The sequence below is a fragment of the Sarcophilus harrisii genome, chromosome 4 (genome assembly GCF_902635505.1).
Source record: "Sarcophilus harrisii chromosome 4, mSarHar1.11, whole genome shotgun sequence".
In the NCBI taxonomy this organism is placed as follows: domain Eukaryota; kingdom Metazoa; phylum Chordata; class Mammalia; order Dasyuromorphia; family Dasyuridae; genus Sarcophilus; species Sarcophilus harrisii.
Window position 1 is genome coordinate 242,623,250 of NC_045429.1, and position 19,381 is coordinate 242,642,630.

Here is a 19,381-nt window from a genome sequence, read left to right on the forward strand (position 1 = left end):
CTTAGTCTGAATTCACACCTCCCTTGAAATTCTTAGGACCAGAGAGCACTCTGGGAGATAACCCATAATCCCTGCCTCGAGAAGGAGGAGTTAACCTTTGGGAGATGATATATATGGAGGAAGTTCTTGGAGCTAGAAAGAATTTCTCAAGAACATCAACAGGGCTCTGAGACAGAACACTCTGGAAGAAAAGACTACTCTCCACAGACTGGAGATTGAGAAGCCACGAGTTGCAGCTGACTGGAGGCTGAAGAAAGCAGAGGCAGAAGCCAAGAAGCCAAGGACAAAGCTGCAAGATCTCTTGGAGCCAGGCAGAGAGATAGGCCTCAACTAACCGGGCTGAATTTGGAAGGAGAAATAAATGTTTGCATTTTGCAAATAAACCAGCTGGCTGCGATATTGGAGTAATTATTTATTTCAACTGAGACTAAGGCTGACTCCAAGGAAAACCACCACACTCATTTACAAACATTCATAAATGTCTGCCATATACTATTGGATGTATTTTGATTTTTTTTTTTAATGACTGGATTATAGAAGGTTATGTTGAGGTCATTCTAGCTCTCTAACTTTTCACCAACCATAGAAAGTACTCTGTGTTTACATTGTAAGGATTTTATATTTAATATTGTATGTGCCTTTGCTCCGTCCATTTAGAACATAAGCTCCTTAAAGACAGCATGTTTGATTTTTATCCTTTTACCTCAAGCATATGCATAGTGTGTGAAACATAGTAGGTGTTTCAAAAAGGTATGTTGAATGAAAAAAGATTGAATGAAGAAACATTGCATCTTTATACTATAAATCTCTCTTGATTCAAATTTATATGTAAATATATCATGAGCCTGGCAAAACCTGACCAGGAATCAGTTTGCTAATGCACTAAAAAAGATGAATGTATTAATGAAAAAGCATAACTTTGTTGCAGACTTGAGGTGATATTCTAATCATAAGAATAATACAGCAATTAAAGCGTTTTTCATATCTGAAAGGAAGACTAAAATGGGGCAATGAAATGCCTGGAACATAAACAAAATTGATGAGAAAAGAATGCGATGGGACTATTTAAGCTCATGATATTTGTACCTATTTGTATCTTCTCTATTGACAACTATGATGTGTTATTCATCATCATCAATTAATATTTATTGGACATCCTTTAGGAGCATTACATATAGACAGAGCTGCATGCAGTGTGCACTGATCCTTATCCCTTTCTTATTAAATATTGAAGAAAGTAGAGTTAATAGGAAGTTTGAGAATGCCTTTAATAATAGTCATTTAAAATGCTTTAACCTCTATGGTCCTTTCTTATGGTCTAGTGATATGACATTTAGCTGTGATGCCATATAGAACAGAAAGATAAATATCTAAAAGGACCTATGAATGAATTAATGACAGTAACCTAACTTAATTTTTCTGCCATGTATTAAATATTTTCAAAGTACATTATATAGTAAACCATCCAAAATATCAAGCAACTTTTTACAAGAGATGATTTGAGAGGCTCAATTCCACTCTCCTCCACAGTGGGGAATGGACAAGAGTACTGGAGCATGATGAGTGAGCCCTGCAAAAACCACCTTCTCATTTACTTCCCATTAGCATTTGGTCTTGGCCCAGCTATTATACAAGATAATTGAATTGTTTAATTTGCAGCTGGATTGTTTCAGTTGTTCTTTCCATCTCTCATTATTGAATGATGCTTACCTCCCATAAGAGTAATTTAAGCAGAAAGCTTCTCTGCCACTTTGCATAGAGCTGAGCCTGGTTGCTTTATAATGAGTAAATCAACAATCTAGCACTTTAATCAGTGTTGTTATACACCTGAAAACTGCTATGTAAACATTTCTCTGCTCTGTTACATATGTCACTTTTGCTTTCTACAGTAGGTGTTTAATTAGACTGGCATCTGAGAAACAGCCAATAAACCATTCTGTTTCAGCTGGCATGGGCTAATCATGAGCTTTAGATATCCCCCAATGCTAAAAAGGCTGAGTGTGATTAGGATGGGAAATCATGCATTGGGAGCAAAGGAGAATCAAGAGAGTAGCAGGATCCTGATACAATCCTGATTACGATAGAGAAAGGTTTTAATGTTGGTGCCAAAGTAAAATATAGGACACTGCTTTCATTTGTCTTCCATTCATTAAAGAGAAGGGAATTGTCCCTTTGCAGGAAACTCGATTAGCAGTATTGAGCACCAAATTTGAACTTTGGCTGTTTTATTTGCACTATATTATATCAAACCAGATTAATGGCTTTCTAAAGGTTTATTATTAATTTAGGGAAGATTACTGTCAGTGATAAAACAATAAGCAAAATGCCAGTAATTAGCACTCATTCGGAAAGAATGATATACTGAGCATATAGCAATGAAGATAAAATTACCATTTGTCAGACCACTGACTATCAGCAACACTGTCAGAGGTTAAGATTGGATGTGTTTACTCTCTAATTTCACTTTTGTTTTTATCATTATTCTAGTTCCTTTGTAACCCAGGCCCCTGAAAATTAAATAGTTATGTTGCTATTCATTTGCTTTAAAAAATCTATTCACAGGGCTTGAAATAGGCAAAGCTGACAAAATCCCCAGAAGCATCCAAGAAGAGCTGAAATGAAAATAACAGGTCTGTCACACAATTAAATAAAACATAAGGCACAGCAAATTAATAGATCATTCAAGTTTTTCATTTTGAAACAAAAAAGGCATTAAATCTCAATCAAACAATTGTAAGATTTATTCATGGAGTTCCTTTCTCAGCAATTATAAGACCTTTTAACATTTTGTAAAATCTAGTTTCTTATTTAAAAAAAATTTCTAGATTTAATCTTCAATGGATAAAAACAGAAGAAAAGAATGAAGAAAGAAAGAAAGAAAGAAAGAAAGAAGGAAGATAAGAAAAAAGGGAAGGAAAGGGAGGAGAGGGAGAGAAGGAAGAAATGAAAGAAAGAAGAAAGAAAAATAAATAAAGTACAGGAGGGAGAGAAAAAAGGAAGGATTAAGGGAAGAAGAAAAAGTCATTCAGCATGCCAGTTCACAGAATCTGACAGCATTGGGTGAGAAGTTGTCAGACAAATTTAGTATCCAAGGACAATTGAAGAATTATATCATGGTCTGCAAGTACTTTTGAAAAGGGAGCAACAGAAGGGCGAAATGTACATGTAAACGAGTTCTTTAGCTCTACAGGATTTTATGCCTGATTCATGGATGATTAAATATCTTATCTACAATTGCATAGCAATCATTTCTTAAAGGGATTTTTTTTTTTTTTATATCTAAAGGTTAGATTAATTCCCTAAAGTAGTCACAAATATCCCTGGAATGTTTAAATGGCTTATTTTTAATTCCCCCTTCTTTATTTTGCCCTATTTATTTTTCTCTCTATGTCATGTTATATAAATTACCATAGAGTACATCCTAGTGTTTTACAGCTATATATAGAGATATATTTCTTTATATAAAAAAATATAATCTTATGAAACTTTTATGAAGATCCTCAAGCTGATTGTCTCTTTCTGTCTACCTCTGTTTCTCTCTCTATCTCCATCTCTATGTCTTTCTGTCTCTGTCTCCATATATATATACTCTTGAAAGGAATACTTTCTTCATGGCCAATTATTTCAAAAAATGTAAATATCTGTGACCAAGTGTTTCAGTAAAACCCAGAAGGCCATGATCCAATTTAAATGCTTCTGTAATTCAAAAGTGAATTTTAGTTTCTCTTGCTTCAGTAATGAAAATGCTGATATCTTTGAAATGTGAGATTCTACTGAAGGAACCACTCAGAGATTTTGAAATTACCAATGATCACACTGAATTTTTTTGTAATTGCTTTATATTCTTCATTGCCTTACACCATTCCCAAATCATATCTATCACTGCTTCCAAAATACAGGTTCATTATTCACATAAAGTTCTTCTTCATTTACTATTTGAATATCATGGCTCTCCAGTTCTTCAAATTATATATATGTGTATGCCATTTTGCCTTTATTGATATTCTGTCATAACTCTTTTCATATTATATTTTCATTTAGATTAATCTTTCACTTAAGGAATAGTGGAAATTATAACTCTAAAGTTAGGAAATACCAGTGTTCAAAATAAGCTTGAGACAGTTGTATAATCTTATATTAGTGACTTATCCCATCTGAGCTTCAATTTCCTCATTTGCAAAATTCTTTTCATAATAGTTATATTAACTCGTAGAGTTTTGTGAAGAAAGTATATTGCAATAAAATATATTATTCACATATTAAATAGTATTATTGTGAAATTGCCTATCTAATTTAGGTAATGCATGGTAACTATAAAATGAATATTTGTTATCTAATATTGTTTCCACTGATAGATTCCACTTTACAGACATGGTCCATTTAGCTGTCATAAATTCTTACTCTTGAATTTCCTAATCCTGTATTAAGTGCCTTTCCCTTTAAACAAATATATATTAACTGAAAAATCTACTGCCCTTTATCATTCCCCTTTTAGAAGCCTGTCTACTATTGCCACCTACTTTAATTTCACTTGGCGATGCCTTCGTCCATTCAAATTGTGGTTAATTATCTCAGTATCCTTGTTCCTGGACTCATCAACCAGCAATTTAGGGTCATTATTTTTTTTTTTTTTGCTCTTGTTTCTGACCAGTTCAGTTGCTTCAACCATCTCTCTAGTTTTCTGGTTTCCTTCATAGTGATGATATCAATTTTGAAATGAGTTAATTTTTCCAATTCTTTGTTGACTCACTGCATAAAGATTTTATATTTAAATATGGTCAATTGATCTAATATTTTTAGACAGCCTTATAAACAATTTGATTCTTAGTATTTTCTGCTTATTCTTGCCATCTCTGTACAAGTGTCATTGTAAACGAGTTTGTATATATGTATATGTGTGTGTTCTATTAAACTTTAAGAAATATATATTCATATAAATATAAATACATGTTATTGATACTAAATAATTACTATATATATAAATAATGAAATCTGGTCATTAGGGAATTAATATAAGCATATATTAAAGACACAAACATATATGTATATATGTATATACGCATGTGTTCATATATGTATATACACATGTGTTCATATATGTATATATACACACATATCTATATATTTTCAAAGTGACTGATGGAAGTGGGCTATTTTTTTTCAAAATAATATGGCTTTGCACAGGGTCCAGTTATCAATTACTTCATTCTCAAAACAAAACAATCATGAAAGTTATCTATGGGGGGGAAATGCTTTAAAAGTATTTCCTCCTGTGATAAAAGCAAAGCAAACAAAACAATCATTATTATTAAAGTATAAATATATTTCTTATAAATATTCAAGAAGATCTCATGATAATGATTTATAATATATAGACTTTAAAACTTTTTTTTTAAATTACATACTTATTTTTGTTGATTATTACTTATGAAGGTTAAACAGAATTCTCTTATAAATCTTATAGAATTCTCACTATTTTTGTGCATAAATGCAGTCTTTTGTTTTAAAGGTTGTAGAATATGATACAATCATTCAGAAGTTCACTGTCTAGTCTATTTTATTACTTCAATAAAATATTTAAGTTGTTAAAATTAGAAGATAGTATTTAAAACACCGTCATAAATATCATAAATATAATCTATAATGCTTGAGAACTGCTTTTGTAATTCTCAAGAGGGCTATATTCTGCATGGGTAGGTAGATCAAAAACTATCTTACAACTTATGTACCGTTAGTCTGAAAATGAAATGGGTATTTAAAAGAGCTCTAATGGTGTTTTTTTAAAGTAGTATATGTATTTAAATTCCTTATGAAAATCATAAACCAAGGAAGAGTGGAGCTAATAACATTTCTAGAGGCTATGAAAATATATTTTATCAATGTTGAAGAACAGCTGTTCTCTATTTCTACTGAAGACAGGAGAAATAAGACAAACAAGAACATGGCATATTTTTGTTATATTTTGAACAGTTTTTGACCTTATCAGGAAATTATCAAAAGAAGTTTTTGACTTCATTATTTCTAACTTGATCACCTTTGAATAATTTTAATTTTAATAATATTTTCCAGGATTTCATTAAGTTTCATATAGTAGCAAACCATGAGAAAACTAAAGTTATTTGTGTGGCCCTTTCTATCTGGCAATATCGTTAATACAGAATGTAAAATTCTGATCATAATTATACTTTGAAGCTCAAATGTGTTATCCAGAAAAATATGTTCCTTGACTTGATTGAAAAATAGTATGCGTGTGTGTGTGTGTGTGTGTGTGTGTGTGTGTAAGGGAGAGAGAGACAGGCAGACAGACAGAGAGAGAAAGAGAACGAAACAGACAGAGACAGAGAGAGACAGAGACAGAAACACAGAGACAGAGAGAAGAGAGAGAAAAAACAAAAATAGAGAGAGACAAAGAGGGAGAAGGAAGAAGATTGAGAGACTATACATTTTATAGGCATCTATGTTATATTGTGTGCCAAAGAGTTATCTCTGATTAGGGGAAAAGGACAAGGACACAAATATCTATAATACAGGATAGACAGTGATAAATAAAAACCAACATGTTATGGAGTTTAAGGAGAGAGAGTGAGGGAATTTATATTTTATTGAGAGAATCAGAATCTTGAATGGTTTTTAAAGGGAAAAAATATAAGTCCACAAATATCTATGATATCAAGCAAAATGTGATAAATGCCAGAAGAAACAGAAAATCAGTATTATGGAGGTTCAGGAAAGAGAGATATGAATTATATTGAGAGAATCAGGTAAGAAAAGGAGGTAATATTTGAGCTAGTTTTTAGAGAAGAATGGGTTGTGGATATGTTTTCACTTTTGTTAGTTGTTTGATCATTCAACTTATAGATACAAGTCACTCATCTATGATGTCTGAATAAAAGCTTTAAATGAACATTAACTAGTTTATGATATTTGTGTAGATTGCCTGCTAATGAGCAGGGTTTTTTTATCCTTGGTGATATGAAATTATTATACATATAAAATACATGTAAACACTATATATACACACTTTATATGTAAATACTATATATATATTACATATACATATATATACCAATAAAAATAAATATGTATGTGTATACATACATATATACACATATATGTACCTAGGGCCTATATATGTAACTGGGTTTCTAGGTGGTTCAGTTGTCCTGGGCCTTGAGTCAAGAAGACATCTTCAAGAATTCAAATTTGATCTCAGACACTAGTTGTGTGAGCCTGAGAAAGTCACTTAGTCATGGGTTTATCTCAATTTAGTCATCTGGAGAAATGAATGGAAAAATCAATCCAGTACTTTTGCCAAAAAAAAAAAAAAAAAAGAAACAAACAAACAAACAAATGACAACAACAACAAAAACAAATGGGGTCCAGGGGAGTCAGATGTGACTGAACAACAATGAACACCCAAAACAACATGTAGCTGAATTTCAGTGTAATTGATTTTCTTTGTAACTCTATGTAATCAATTTAAAAACTTATGTGCAACAACCCATAAGTTTTATTAGATTGTCAAAAGTACTTATTAAAAAATAGTCTTACTATTTTATATTCTGAAGGCTGGATTTTATGAATTAAAGATTAAGAAATTAAAGCAATGAACAAGTTTAGTGGTACTTTTTTTGTTTATTTGCTAATTTCCAAAGCCTTTAGTCATATAGCTCCATATACAAACTCCCAAAGAATTATAGCTAAAGGGACATAGAGTAAACTCATAGATTCTAGTCTCTTAAGTTCTACTCAAGTACATGAGAACAATAAAATTTCAGTGTCGGACAGGGGTCAAATTACACACCAACATTCCTATTGTTTTTCTTTCTCCAAACCTGACTCTCTCCATTAATTACTATCTTCAGAGATCCCAAAATATAACTCTAGTTGTAAAAGTAATAGACAAAACTTTTCTTTCCACTAATCACTTATCTAGGATCCCTGTGAAGCATGAAAAACTGACATTTCACTGACATGCTTTGGGAATGTGAACTTTTCTGGACATAAAATGTTAAAGCTATCTTGAGTGCTGTGTGTGAGGCCCTGAAACCTTCTACCCCACCTGTTTTCTGTGACCCTTATAACACAATGCCTTGCCTAACAGTACAAACCAGAATTGGGCTGAGGCACCTGGACATGTATTCTGCTAACAGGTGTGCATTAGGTGTTCCAGCAAGAGAAATAAGTCACAAACAGTCTTGCATTGAATACATGCCAAGAACCGGGCAAGCACCCCTCTCCATTGGAATGACTGTTGCAGAGGCATGTGACCATGGGGGAAATGGAGGATGGTTGTGGGGAAGGGTTAAGGGACTAGGGAGAAAGAGAGACATCATGGGAGACATCATGAGCTGAACCAAATAAATTGTGCCTGCTGCAACCTTCATTGGGAATGGTGACTAATTATCTAGTCTTATGAATCTAGAGACATCTGAAGAGTCTTTGAAGTAACTGGGTAAGGAAAGGTACTGCCTGGTAAAAGTAGCCTAACAGCTGTGTACTCCATAAACTGATTTGAGACCATGTGTAGCTGCCATTAGAATGTAGATCCAGATTCAGAACAAAAGATTCCCAGCAATATTATTGTCTGTCTCCCTCCTCTACTCCACTCATTCTTCCCCTAGTGTTCTACTTTTGTAAGGCATATCCCATTATACATTCTCTGTCCCTTTATTTCCCTCCTCCTCCTTCACTACTCTTTTTCCTTCATTTTCCCTATTTTTTTCCTCCTCTCCCCCTATTTTTTCCTTCTTTTCCTCTACTTTTTCCTTCTTTCTCCTACTTCTCTTCTTTCTTCCTATTTCTTTGCAGACAGGAATATAATTATAGTAAACCAAGATTTCAGTCAGATGCAAAGTTTCTTGTGACATTTTTTTTGACTAGGTGAAATGATGGTACTTGGTGAGAGTGAGCTATGAGGAGATTTATACCTGGTTGAGTGACAGGATCAAAAAATTGGATCAATGACTCAAAGTCCATCTAGATGGAGAAGTTTTGTCCAATGCATCAGAAATCTAGCTCTGGCTCTGGTCCCTTCAACAATGATAAGAACAAAACACACCAAAACATTCACAGCAACTTTGCTGCAAATACTGTCATGTTGGCAGGGAATAATTTTTGTCTCTGGATAAAAGAATAATAATTATTAGCATTCATACCATGCTTTAAGATTTACAAAGAATTTTGCAGAGTATCTCATATTATCCTTATTAATAAGAATATACAATGTGTTTTACAAGTTAGACCTGCTTTATGCAGTAAAAAAAAAAAAAAAAAAAAAAAAAAAAAAGTTGTGTTTAGAATCAGAGGACCAGGGTTCATATCTGAAATTTAATGCTTAACAGCTGGGTGCCTTTGGAGAAGCATTAAACCTTACTGCCCTTCAAGAATGTAATTATTTTAGTTTGTTTTATTTTCTTTTTCCCTACCTCTAAAATGAGAGGGTCATAATGAAAGGCTTTTGCGGTATCTTTAAGTCTAGATCATTCATCCTATATTTCCAATCTAATAAGTGAAATTGGATATGGATAAATATGAAGATTTATGCCTGAGTTTAAAAAATAGCAACAACTATAAAATCAAATACTTGTTGGGAAAGATATGGTGAAAAGTACATTTTTGATAAAAGGTCTTAGAATATTTCAGTGGATTCCAGGCTTTTTGAGGATCTAAAAGTTAATGCATTCTTAATCTGTTATTTTAGAAACAATTTTTTTCCACAATAGGGAAATTATCATCCATTGGTTGGATCAAGTCTGGATAATTTTGCTTAATACCTGGGTATAATATTTAAGAAAGCATTTATATAGATTGGATTGTGGCTTGATCAAGGTAGTTAGGATAGCAAGAAGAGAGAAGGCCATTTCATTGAAGCAATTATTGTGCAAACTGGGAGTAATTAGCCTAGAGCAAAGTAATTTCAAGTAGCATAATGGGAGGAATAGGAAAATGAATTTTTCCCCAAATTTTTTGTAGGTTTTTTTTTTTAAATTAACGTTGAAACAAATAACATTTTTAGGTTAAAGTCTCTCATTATAGGTACCAAAACAGAAGGGCCAAATGATTTTTTCAAAGTCACATGGTGATAGAGATTGGGTAAGAACTCTTTCAGGTTTCTTTATGTTTAGTCTGATGTTCTTCCTCCTTCCTTCAGGCGTGAGATAAAGTAGTCCAACTTGTCTAAGGATATTTAGAGGTAGCTTAATAGTATGGTAGATAGGTATAGAGTCAGAAAGACATACACTAAAATCCAGACTCAGATAATTACCAGCTGTGTGAGCTTGAACAAGTCACTTAACCTCTTGGTATCTTAGATTCCTGATCTGTAAAAATAAAGCTAATAATAACATACCTCCAGAAGCTTTTAAGATGAAATGATATAACAATTTTAAGGTATTGAACAGTATCTGACACATAGTAGGAGCTCTATAAAGATTATTTTGCTAATTTTTAAAGACATTAAATACACATAATTTATTTATAAATTATAATTAATCTCCTTATTTGAATTGATGATAAAGTATGGGCATCATTTTTTTTCAATTTCCCCTGTATCCTATGTCCTTGCAACTGAAAGTAATTGTCTATTTTCGTCTTTTATGAAAATAATAGCAAAGTAGATACTGACTTTACCATTTGTTAGCACCTCTATAGTTATAGGGCATAAATGAGACTAAATAAATATAGAAGCCTTCAGGAAGTCATCAGGGACATAGATCTGGAGTTAGAAGATATTTTAGAAATAATTTAATCTAAACATCTAATTTATAGATAAACTTCACAGATGACAGAGTCCTTAGGTTCCTTGTCCTTAATCACACAGATGACAAATATCTGAGGCAGGGTTTGAACTTAGATTCTAGAATGAATGCTTTCTCCCCCCTTTTCCCAAGCCTCCAGAATTTCCCGCAGCTGGTACACTGATAATATGAGAATGGAATATTCACAGATAGATTTATTCAGTTCATATCTTTCTACCCACACAAATCTGCAGCAAAATAGAGAAACTGGCTCATTATTAATGATATGTTCTACCTTCTTGCAATACCTTTTTTGCTTTTGACTAGATGACTGGATCTCCTCTCTATGGCACTGTTACAGTGAATTAGCTGCATTGAATTAAGGTACATTGATGTCTATATTTTTTGTTCCCACAGTTAATTGTGGCTTAGAACAACTGTATCAGTTGTAGGTATTCACTGGTTTCAAATGAAAAAACCCAAATAAAGGTTTTTCTAATCTCTTTCAAAACTAATCACATAGTGAGAAACTTGAATAGGAAAACAATTATTTCCCTCTATAAGATATATCTTCAGTTTAGGAAATGCAAACCAATGAAGATCAAGTTGTTAGTAAAATAACTAAGTCATTGTACTGGTATCTGGGATAACTGAAATATTTGGCAAAAACATAGAAAGAAGACCAATTAATTTGTTTCTGATAGTATTCTTCTAGTTCTAAACATATGATTTCATGAGACTATGAACACATAGGAAGAAACAATAAAACCATGATTAAATAACTGTGAATACTGGAATGATCAAGCCACTCTAAATCTGGGCAAAAAAAAAATAGTCAATCTTCAAGGTTGTAAAGTGTAATAAAACACTTTCTAGCATAAGGGAAAGCCATGAGAACCATGATTGTTGAAATATTATCCCACAATAGTGTTTTCCTATTCAATTGTCTGTCTGCTTCATTTCTGCTTCAGAGATTTGTATCTTTACCCTCATAATTTGACAAATTATTCCTCCATTTTTCTTCCACGTTGGTTGGCCATTTACCAGGTTTTGCTGATTGTCAGGTGTTTAGTAACAAGGAGATTGAAACTAAGACAAAAATGACAGTGCAGATGTTTCATAGCTTCGAAGAAATAAAGATAGGTTAGACACTTGAAACAGTGATGGGTATTCATTACATTATGGTAAGTGTCTATAAGAAGAAGCCTTTAGACAGACTTTTCCCCATTGGTTAATATTTATACAACATTTACTGTGTACCAGATGCTGTGCTAAGTATTTTTACAATGATTATGCCATTTGATTTTCATACAATCCTGGGATGTAGGTATTATTAGTTATTATCTACATTTTACAATTGAGGAAAATAAGCCAAATACATTAAGTAGTTTGGCCAGGGTCAAATATCTGCTACGTATCTGAGGCCATATTGGAACTCAGATCTTGCTGAATTTAGGCTTTGTGCTCTATCAAAAATAGAGAGTATGAGAAGGAAATGACTGTTATGATGCTTTCAGTCATCACGGGATAGAAATACTGAAAAATATTTAGCCATCACACTTGGACACAATGGAAAAAGCATTATATTTAGAATTGTAATGCCTTGATTTGAATCCTGACTTTGCTGCCTACTATCTATGTGAACATGACAAAGTAATTGCTTTACATTTATGAGTCTCAATATTATCTTCTATAAGATAAGATCAATTGGTATTTAGGTTTCTCTTGAATCTAAATTCATAATCATAAACTTTGTCTTTCTTCTGCTTTCATTGTTGTTTCTCCAATAGGCTAGGAAGTATAATAGAGATTTTGAATAAAGGATGAGGATGGTTTGAAGATAATTAATAAAATAACAAAGCTCCTTACTGATTCTGGTCATCTATATATGTCCCAGTGGCTATGGCAGCTTTGTTCACTTTGCTGAGCTTGTTGCAATTCGAGAAATGTAAATTAAAGATACACATTTCATAATAAATGATACATGTACAAGTATACAATCTCTGAAGTGGTGGGCAGGAGCAAAAGCCAAATTAGTGGCAGAAACCATTGACAGAATCTATACTAATAGAGAAGCCACAGTTCCAGTAGAAAATAGCCACCAAATACTACAAACTCTTGATTATTGAGCACCAACTTTGGATAGCATATAGATTAGTATCTGTACCTGCAGTTTTTGATTTTAAGCATTTGATCCTGCATATATGAAAATCAACAGTAAGTTTATCATAGTGAATAGGATACTATGTACAAATTCAGGAAGACATGCATTACAAATTCCTCCTCAGACAAAAGTTGTGTGAGTTTGACCAATTAATTTCACTTCTATATACCCTTATTTATGTATTTATCAACTGAAGAAATTGAATTTGTGGATTTCTATTTAGTTCTAAATTTTATGATCCTATAATATAGATAGACAAAAAATGTATGGCAATTACTCAAGTGGGGAAAGCCATGGTGGTAATGTCATTTTATTTTATTTCTGGATTCTCTTCCGAACTTTAATACACAAAGCAAACAAGCAAGAAAACAAAACAAAACAAAAATGCCTCTGTACCAAATTATCTTTCTCACTACTTTCTCTCATTCATTAAGAGAGCAAACAATATCTTCACTTTTTCATCAAGCACTGGGGAACATATTTTATCTTAGAGTCCTCTGAAATTGTGATTGGTAACTGTATTGATCAGAATTTCTATCAAAGTCGTTTGTATTTACAATATTGCTCTTGTTATAAAGGTTTTTCTATTGTTTCTATTCCCTTTATTTTACCTCAGTTCATACAAACCTTTACATACTTCTCCAACTTATCAGTTGCATCATTTCTTAGAGCCTATTACATTCATATAAACTTGTCCATTCATTCCTCAACTGATAGGAATCCCTTTGATTCCCAGTTTTTACCACCAACACCACAAAAAAAAATACATTATATATCTTTGTCTATATATGTATCCTTTTACTTTTTGGGAGGGGTATGATTCTATTAGTGGTACCTCTGTGATAAATGGTATAACCAGTATCATAGTTTTCTGTAGGGTATTGTCTAAAATTAATTTCCAGAATCCTTAGATCAGTTAATATCTCCAGTGGTTATAATCTGTTGAATGGCAAGAAGATGAAAGGTTTGGTAATTTGGAAATCAGGGTTCTGGTGTTATTTAGGAAGTGATAAATGAGGGTTCTCTATATTTCCCCCCTCATCTACTATCCTCTATTTTTGGTGTGGATTTATCTAGTTTGATGATTCAGGATGTTGTAAGGATTTCATAATTACATTATGAATAATTACATTATCCAAGGAAGAGGTTTAATATTTGTAAGAAAGAGTTGGGATGAGATATCACCTATTTGTGTTGCTATATTGGAAGTGGGATTCAATCACATTCATGGTAAGAGAAGTTACCTGAAACCCTATTTACATGGTGATGTTTTGCATTTTTCATTGCTATTTCAAGGAAAAGATCATTCACCTACAAATTTGAATGTTCAAATAATGTTGTACAGTACTAGCAAAAAAAGAAAAAATATGCTACATATGTGCTTTTCAGTTCTGTTCTAATTATACTTAAATTAACATTTTCATACTGTCAAAATAATTAGCAAAAAATAAAAGTTTTAAAGTATTTAACAAAATATTTCAAATGATTAGGAATATAATAGTTAAATAAATAAATCAGTTATTTCTAAATAAAAAAAATTCTGTAGGTATGAAATCAATGAGTCATATAAGATATTTAATAGCTTATGATTGATTGAATGTTTGATTAAAGCAAAAGGAACAGGAATGTACAGATAGTGAGAAAGATGTAAATGTAAAATAAACCATCAAATGAAACAAACAAACAAAAAAACAAACATACAACCCTTACAATAAATTTACAAAATTATATTATTACATTTGAAACACTTATACTCCATTGGGGTTACTGTAAACCATGCTCATGTATGTGTATATAAACACATACACGCATATGTACACTCATGTGCATATAAATATATATATTCATATGTATGTACATCCATATTATATATATATACATATATATATATATATATATATGTATATATATATTCATACACACTTATATCTCCTTACGGCTATATCCAAGAAAGGGAGCACTTTAAAAAAAAATCATAGAGCTTCATCCAAGAAAGTTGGCATAAACTCACCTATAATCATCATGTCTATACAGAACATGATCATTCATGCATTTGAAAACTGATAAAAATGTTTGTGTTCATCATGTAGTCATTAGGCTTACAAATTGATAAGGGGAGAGATCTTTTATTCCTTTTATTCAAATAAATTAGGGAGGAAAGGGAAATATAATTTGGAATTCAAAATTTTAAAAATATAAAAATCATTTTAACATTTAATTGGGGAAATAATATTAAATCAAATTGATTTAAATAAAATAATATTAAATAAACAACAATTTATATAGGAAAATGTTCTTAAATAGAGATTAAATATTATTCCATACAATGAATTCTGGGGAAAAAAGTAGATCTAAGAATAAATGCATTATACATGCAATGATGTTAGTTATTAATAGAGAATATATTTAAAGTTGAGAGAGTTTAGTGGTTATTGTACTATATTTCCTCATTTATAAAAAAAGAAGAAACTAAAGCTCATGATGATTATGTTGCCTGTTCAAAGGGATAGGTGGTAAGTGACACACTTGAAATGTGACTCTAAATCCAGTATCATTTTCAGTTAACTATGATAATTCCATTCACTTAGTAATGTCAACTCAGTTTTTATTTTAATTATAGCTTTTTATTTGCAAAATATATGCATGGGTAATTTTTCAACACTGACCCTTGCAAAACCTTCTGTTCCAACTTTTCCCCTCCTTTTACCCACCCCCTTTCCTAGATGGCAGGTAGTCCAATACATGTTAAATATGTTAAAGTATATGGTAAATCCAATATATGTATACATATTATAGTTATCTTGCTAAATAAGAAAAATTGGATCTAAAAAGAAAGAAAAAAACTGAGAAGGAAAACAAGAATGTGAGCAAATAATAACAGAAATAGTGAAAATGCTATGTTGTGCTTCACACTCATTTCTCACAGTTCTCTCTCTAGATGTAGCTGATTCTCTTCGTTACTGAACAATCAGAACTGGTTTGAAACATTTCATTGTTGAAGAGAGCCACATCCATCAGAGTTGATCATCATATAATCTTGTTGCCGTGTATAATGATCTCCTGGTTCAGCTCATTTCATTTAGCATAAATTCATGTAGTCTCTCCAAGCTTCTCTGAAATCATCCTGTTGGTCATTTCTTACAGAACAATAATATTTCATAACATTCATATGCCACAAGTTATTCATTCATTCTCCAATTGATGGGTATCCATTCAATTTCCAGTGTCTAGCCATTACAAAAAGGGCTTCCACAAATATTTTTGCACATATGGGCCCCTTTCCATTATTTAAGATTTCTTTGTGATATAAGCCCATTAGGAACACCGATGGATTAAAGGGTATGCAAAGTTTGATAACGTTTTGAGCATAGTTCCAAATTGCTCTACAGAATGGTTGGATCCATTCACAATTCCACTAACAATGTATCATTGTGCCAGTTTCTGCACATTCCCTCCAACATTTGTCATTATCTTTTCCTGTCATTTTTGCCAATCTTAGAGGTATATATTGATATTTCGGAGTTCTTTATTTGGAGCATCTTTTCATATGATTGGAAATAGTTTCAATTTCATCGGAAAATTGTCGGTTCATATCCTTTTACCATTTATCAATTGGAGAATGGCTAAATTTCTTAAAAATTTGAAGGAATTCCTTATATATTTTGGGAATGAGGCCTTTATCAGAACCTTTGACAATTTCCTGGTTTATTGTTTCCCTTCTAATTTTATCTGAATTGTTTGTTTCTACAAAACATTTTTAACTTAATGTAATCAAAATTTTCTATTTTGTGATCAATAATGATCACCAATTCTTCTTTGGTCACAAATTCCTTCCTCTTCCACTGGTCTGAGAGGCTCTTCTAATTTATTAATAATCTTATTCTTTATACCTAGATTATGAACCCATTTTGACCTTATCTTGGTGTATTGTGCTAAGTGTGGATCAATGCCTAATTTCTGCCATACTAGTTTCCAATTTTCCCAGCAGTTTTTGTCAAAAAGTGAATTTTTATCCCAACAGCCAGGGTCTTTGGGTTTGTCAAACATTAGATTGCTATAGTTATTGACGGTTTTATCCTGGGAACCTAGCCTATTCCCTAATCTATTTCTTAGACAGTATTAAAAGGTTGTGATGACTACTGCTTCATGATATAGTTTTAGATCTAGTAAAGCTAGACCACCTTCATCTGATTTTTTTTCATTAGTTCTCTTGAATGCATTGACCTTTTGTTCTTCCAGATGAATTTTGTTGTTATATTTTCTAGAGCAATAAAATAGTTTCTTAGGAGTTTGATTGGTATAGCACTGAATAAATAGATTAGTTTAGGTAGTATTGTCATCTTTTTTAATATTTGCTCCATCTTTCCAAAAGTACTTAATATTTTTTTCAATTGTTTTGATCTGACTTTATTTGTATGGAAAGTGTTTTGTAGTTTTGCTTATATAGTTCCTGACTTTCCTTTGGTAGATATATTCCTAAATATTGTATACTATCGGCAGTTATTTTCAAAGAAATTTCTCTTTGTATCTCTTGTTGTTGGATTTTGTTAATGACATGTAAAAATTCTGATGATTTATGTGGATTTATTTTGTATCCTGCAACTTTGCTAAAGTTGTGGATTATTTCTAATAGCTTTTTAGTAGATACTCTGGGTTTCTCTAAGTATCCAACATATCATCTGCAAATAATAATAATTTGGTTTCTTCATTACTTACTCTAATTCCTTTAATCTCTTTTTCATCTCTTATTGCCAAGGCTAGCGTTTCTAATACAATATTGAACAGTACTGGTGATAGTGGACAACCTTGTTTCACTCCTGGTGTTATTGGGAATGGTTCCAGTTTATCCCCATTACATATGATGCTTACTGATTGTTTTAAATACATGCTACTGACTATTTTAAGGAGAAGTCCATTTATTCCTAGCCTCTAAGTGTTTTTATTAGGAATGGATATTGGATTTTATCAAAGGCTTTTTCTGCATCTATTGAGATGTTAATTTGGTTATTGATATTTTCAATTATGCTAATAGTTTTCCTAATATTGAACCAGCCCTGCATTCCTCATATAAATCCTACTTGATCATGGTGTATTATCTTGGGGATGCTGTAATATTTTTGCTAATATTTTATTTAAGATTTTAGCATCAATATTCATTAGGGAGATTGTCTATAATTTTCTTTCTCTGTTTCATCCTACTTGGTTTAGATATTAGTACCATGTCTGTGTCATAAAAGGAATTTGGTAGGAGTCCTTCATTCCCTATTTTTTCAAATAGTTTATATAGTATTGGGGTTAATTGTTTTTTAAGTATTTGGTAGAATTGGGATGTAAATTCAACTTGTCCTGGGCATTTTTTCATAGGGAGTTGATTAATAGCTTGTTCTATTTCTTTTTCTAAAATGGTACTATTTAAGCAATTCACTTTTTTCTCTGTTAATTTGGGCTACCTCTATTTTTGTAGGTATTCATCCATTTCACATAGGTTATCAAATTTGTTGGCATAAAGTTGGGCAAAGTAACTCCTAATTATTGCTCTACTATCCTCTTCATTAGTGGAAAGTTCTCCCTTTTAATTTTTAAGACTAACAATTTGATTTTTCCCTTTCTTTTTCTAATTCAATTTATCAAAGGTTTATCTATTTTGATTTTTTTCATAAAACCAACTTTTACTTTTATTTATTAATTCAATAGTTTTTTTTTTTTTTATCCTTTACAATTCTCGTTGATGATTTCCTGAAAAGTAGTGTCTAGACTCTTTTTGTTTTTTCATCATAATTTTCAGGGAGTCCAATAATCCTTAGATTATCTCTCCTTCAGAAGCAGCTACACCCAAAGAAAGAACACTGGGAAATGAATGTAAACCGTTTGCATTTTTGTTTTTCTCCACAGGTTATTTTTTCCTTCTAATTCCAATTCTTACTGTGCAACAAGAGAACTGTATGGTTCTGCACACATATATTGTATCTATGATATACTGTGACATATTTAACATGTATAGCACTGCTTGCCATCTGGGGAAGGGGGTGAGGGGAGGGAGAGGAAAAGTCAGAACAGAAGTGAGTGCAAGGGATAATGGATATAAAAAAAATTACCCAGGCAGGGGTTCTATCAATAAAAAAGTTATGATAAAAAACAAAGAAAGACAGTCAATGGTGTATTTAATATGTATAGGACTGCTTGCCATCTGGGGGAGGGGGTGAAGGGAGGAAGGGGGAAAATCAGAACAGAAGTGAGTCCAAGGGATAATGTAAAAATTATCCTGGCATGGGTTCTGTCAATAAAAAGTTATTTAAAAAAAGATTATCTCTCCTAGGTCTATTTTCTAGGTCTGTTATTTTTTGCAAGTAGGGATTTAACATTGTTTTCTATTTTTTTTCATTATTTTGGTTTTGCTTTATTGATTCTTGAGGTCTCATTTAGTCATTCACTTCCATTTGTTCAGTTCTGATTTTTAAAGAATTATTTTCTTCATTTC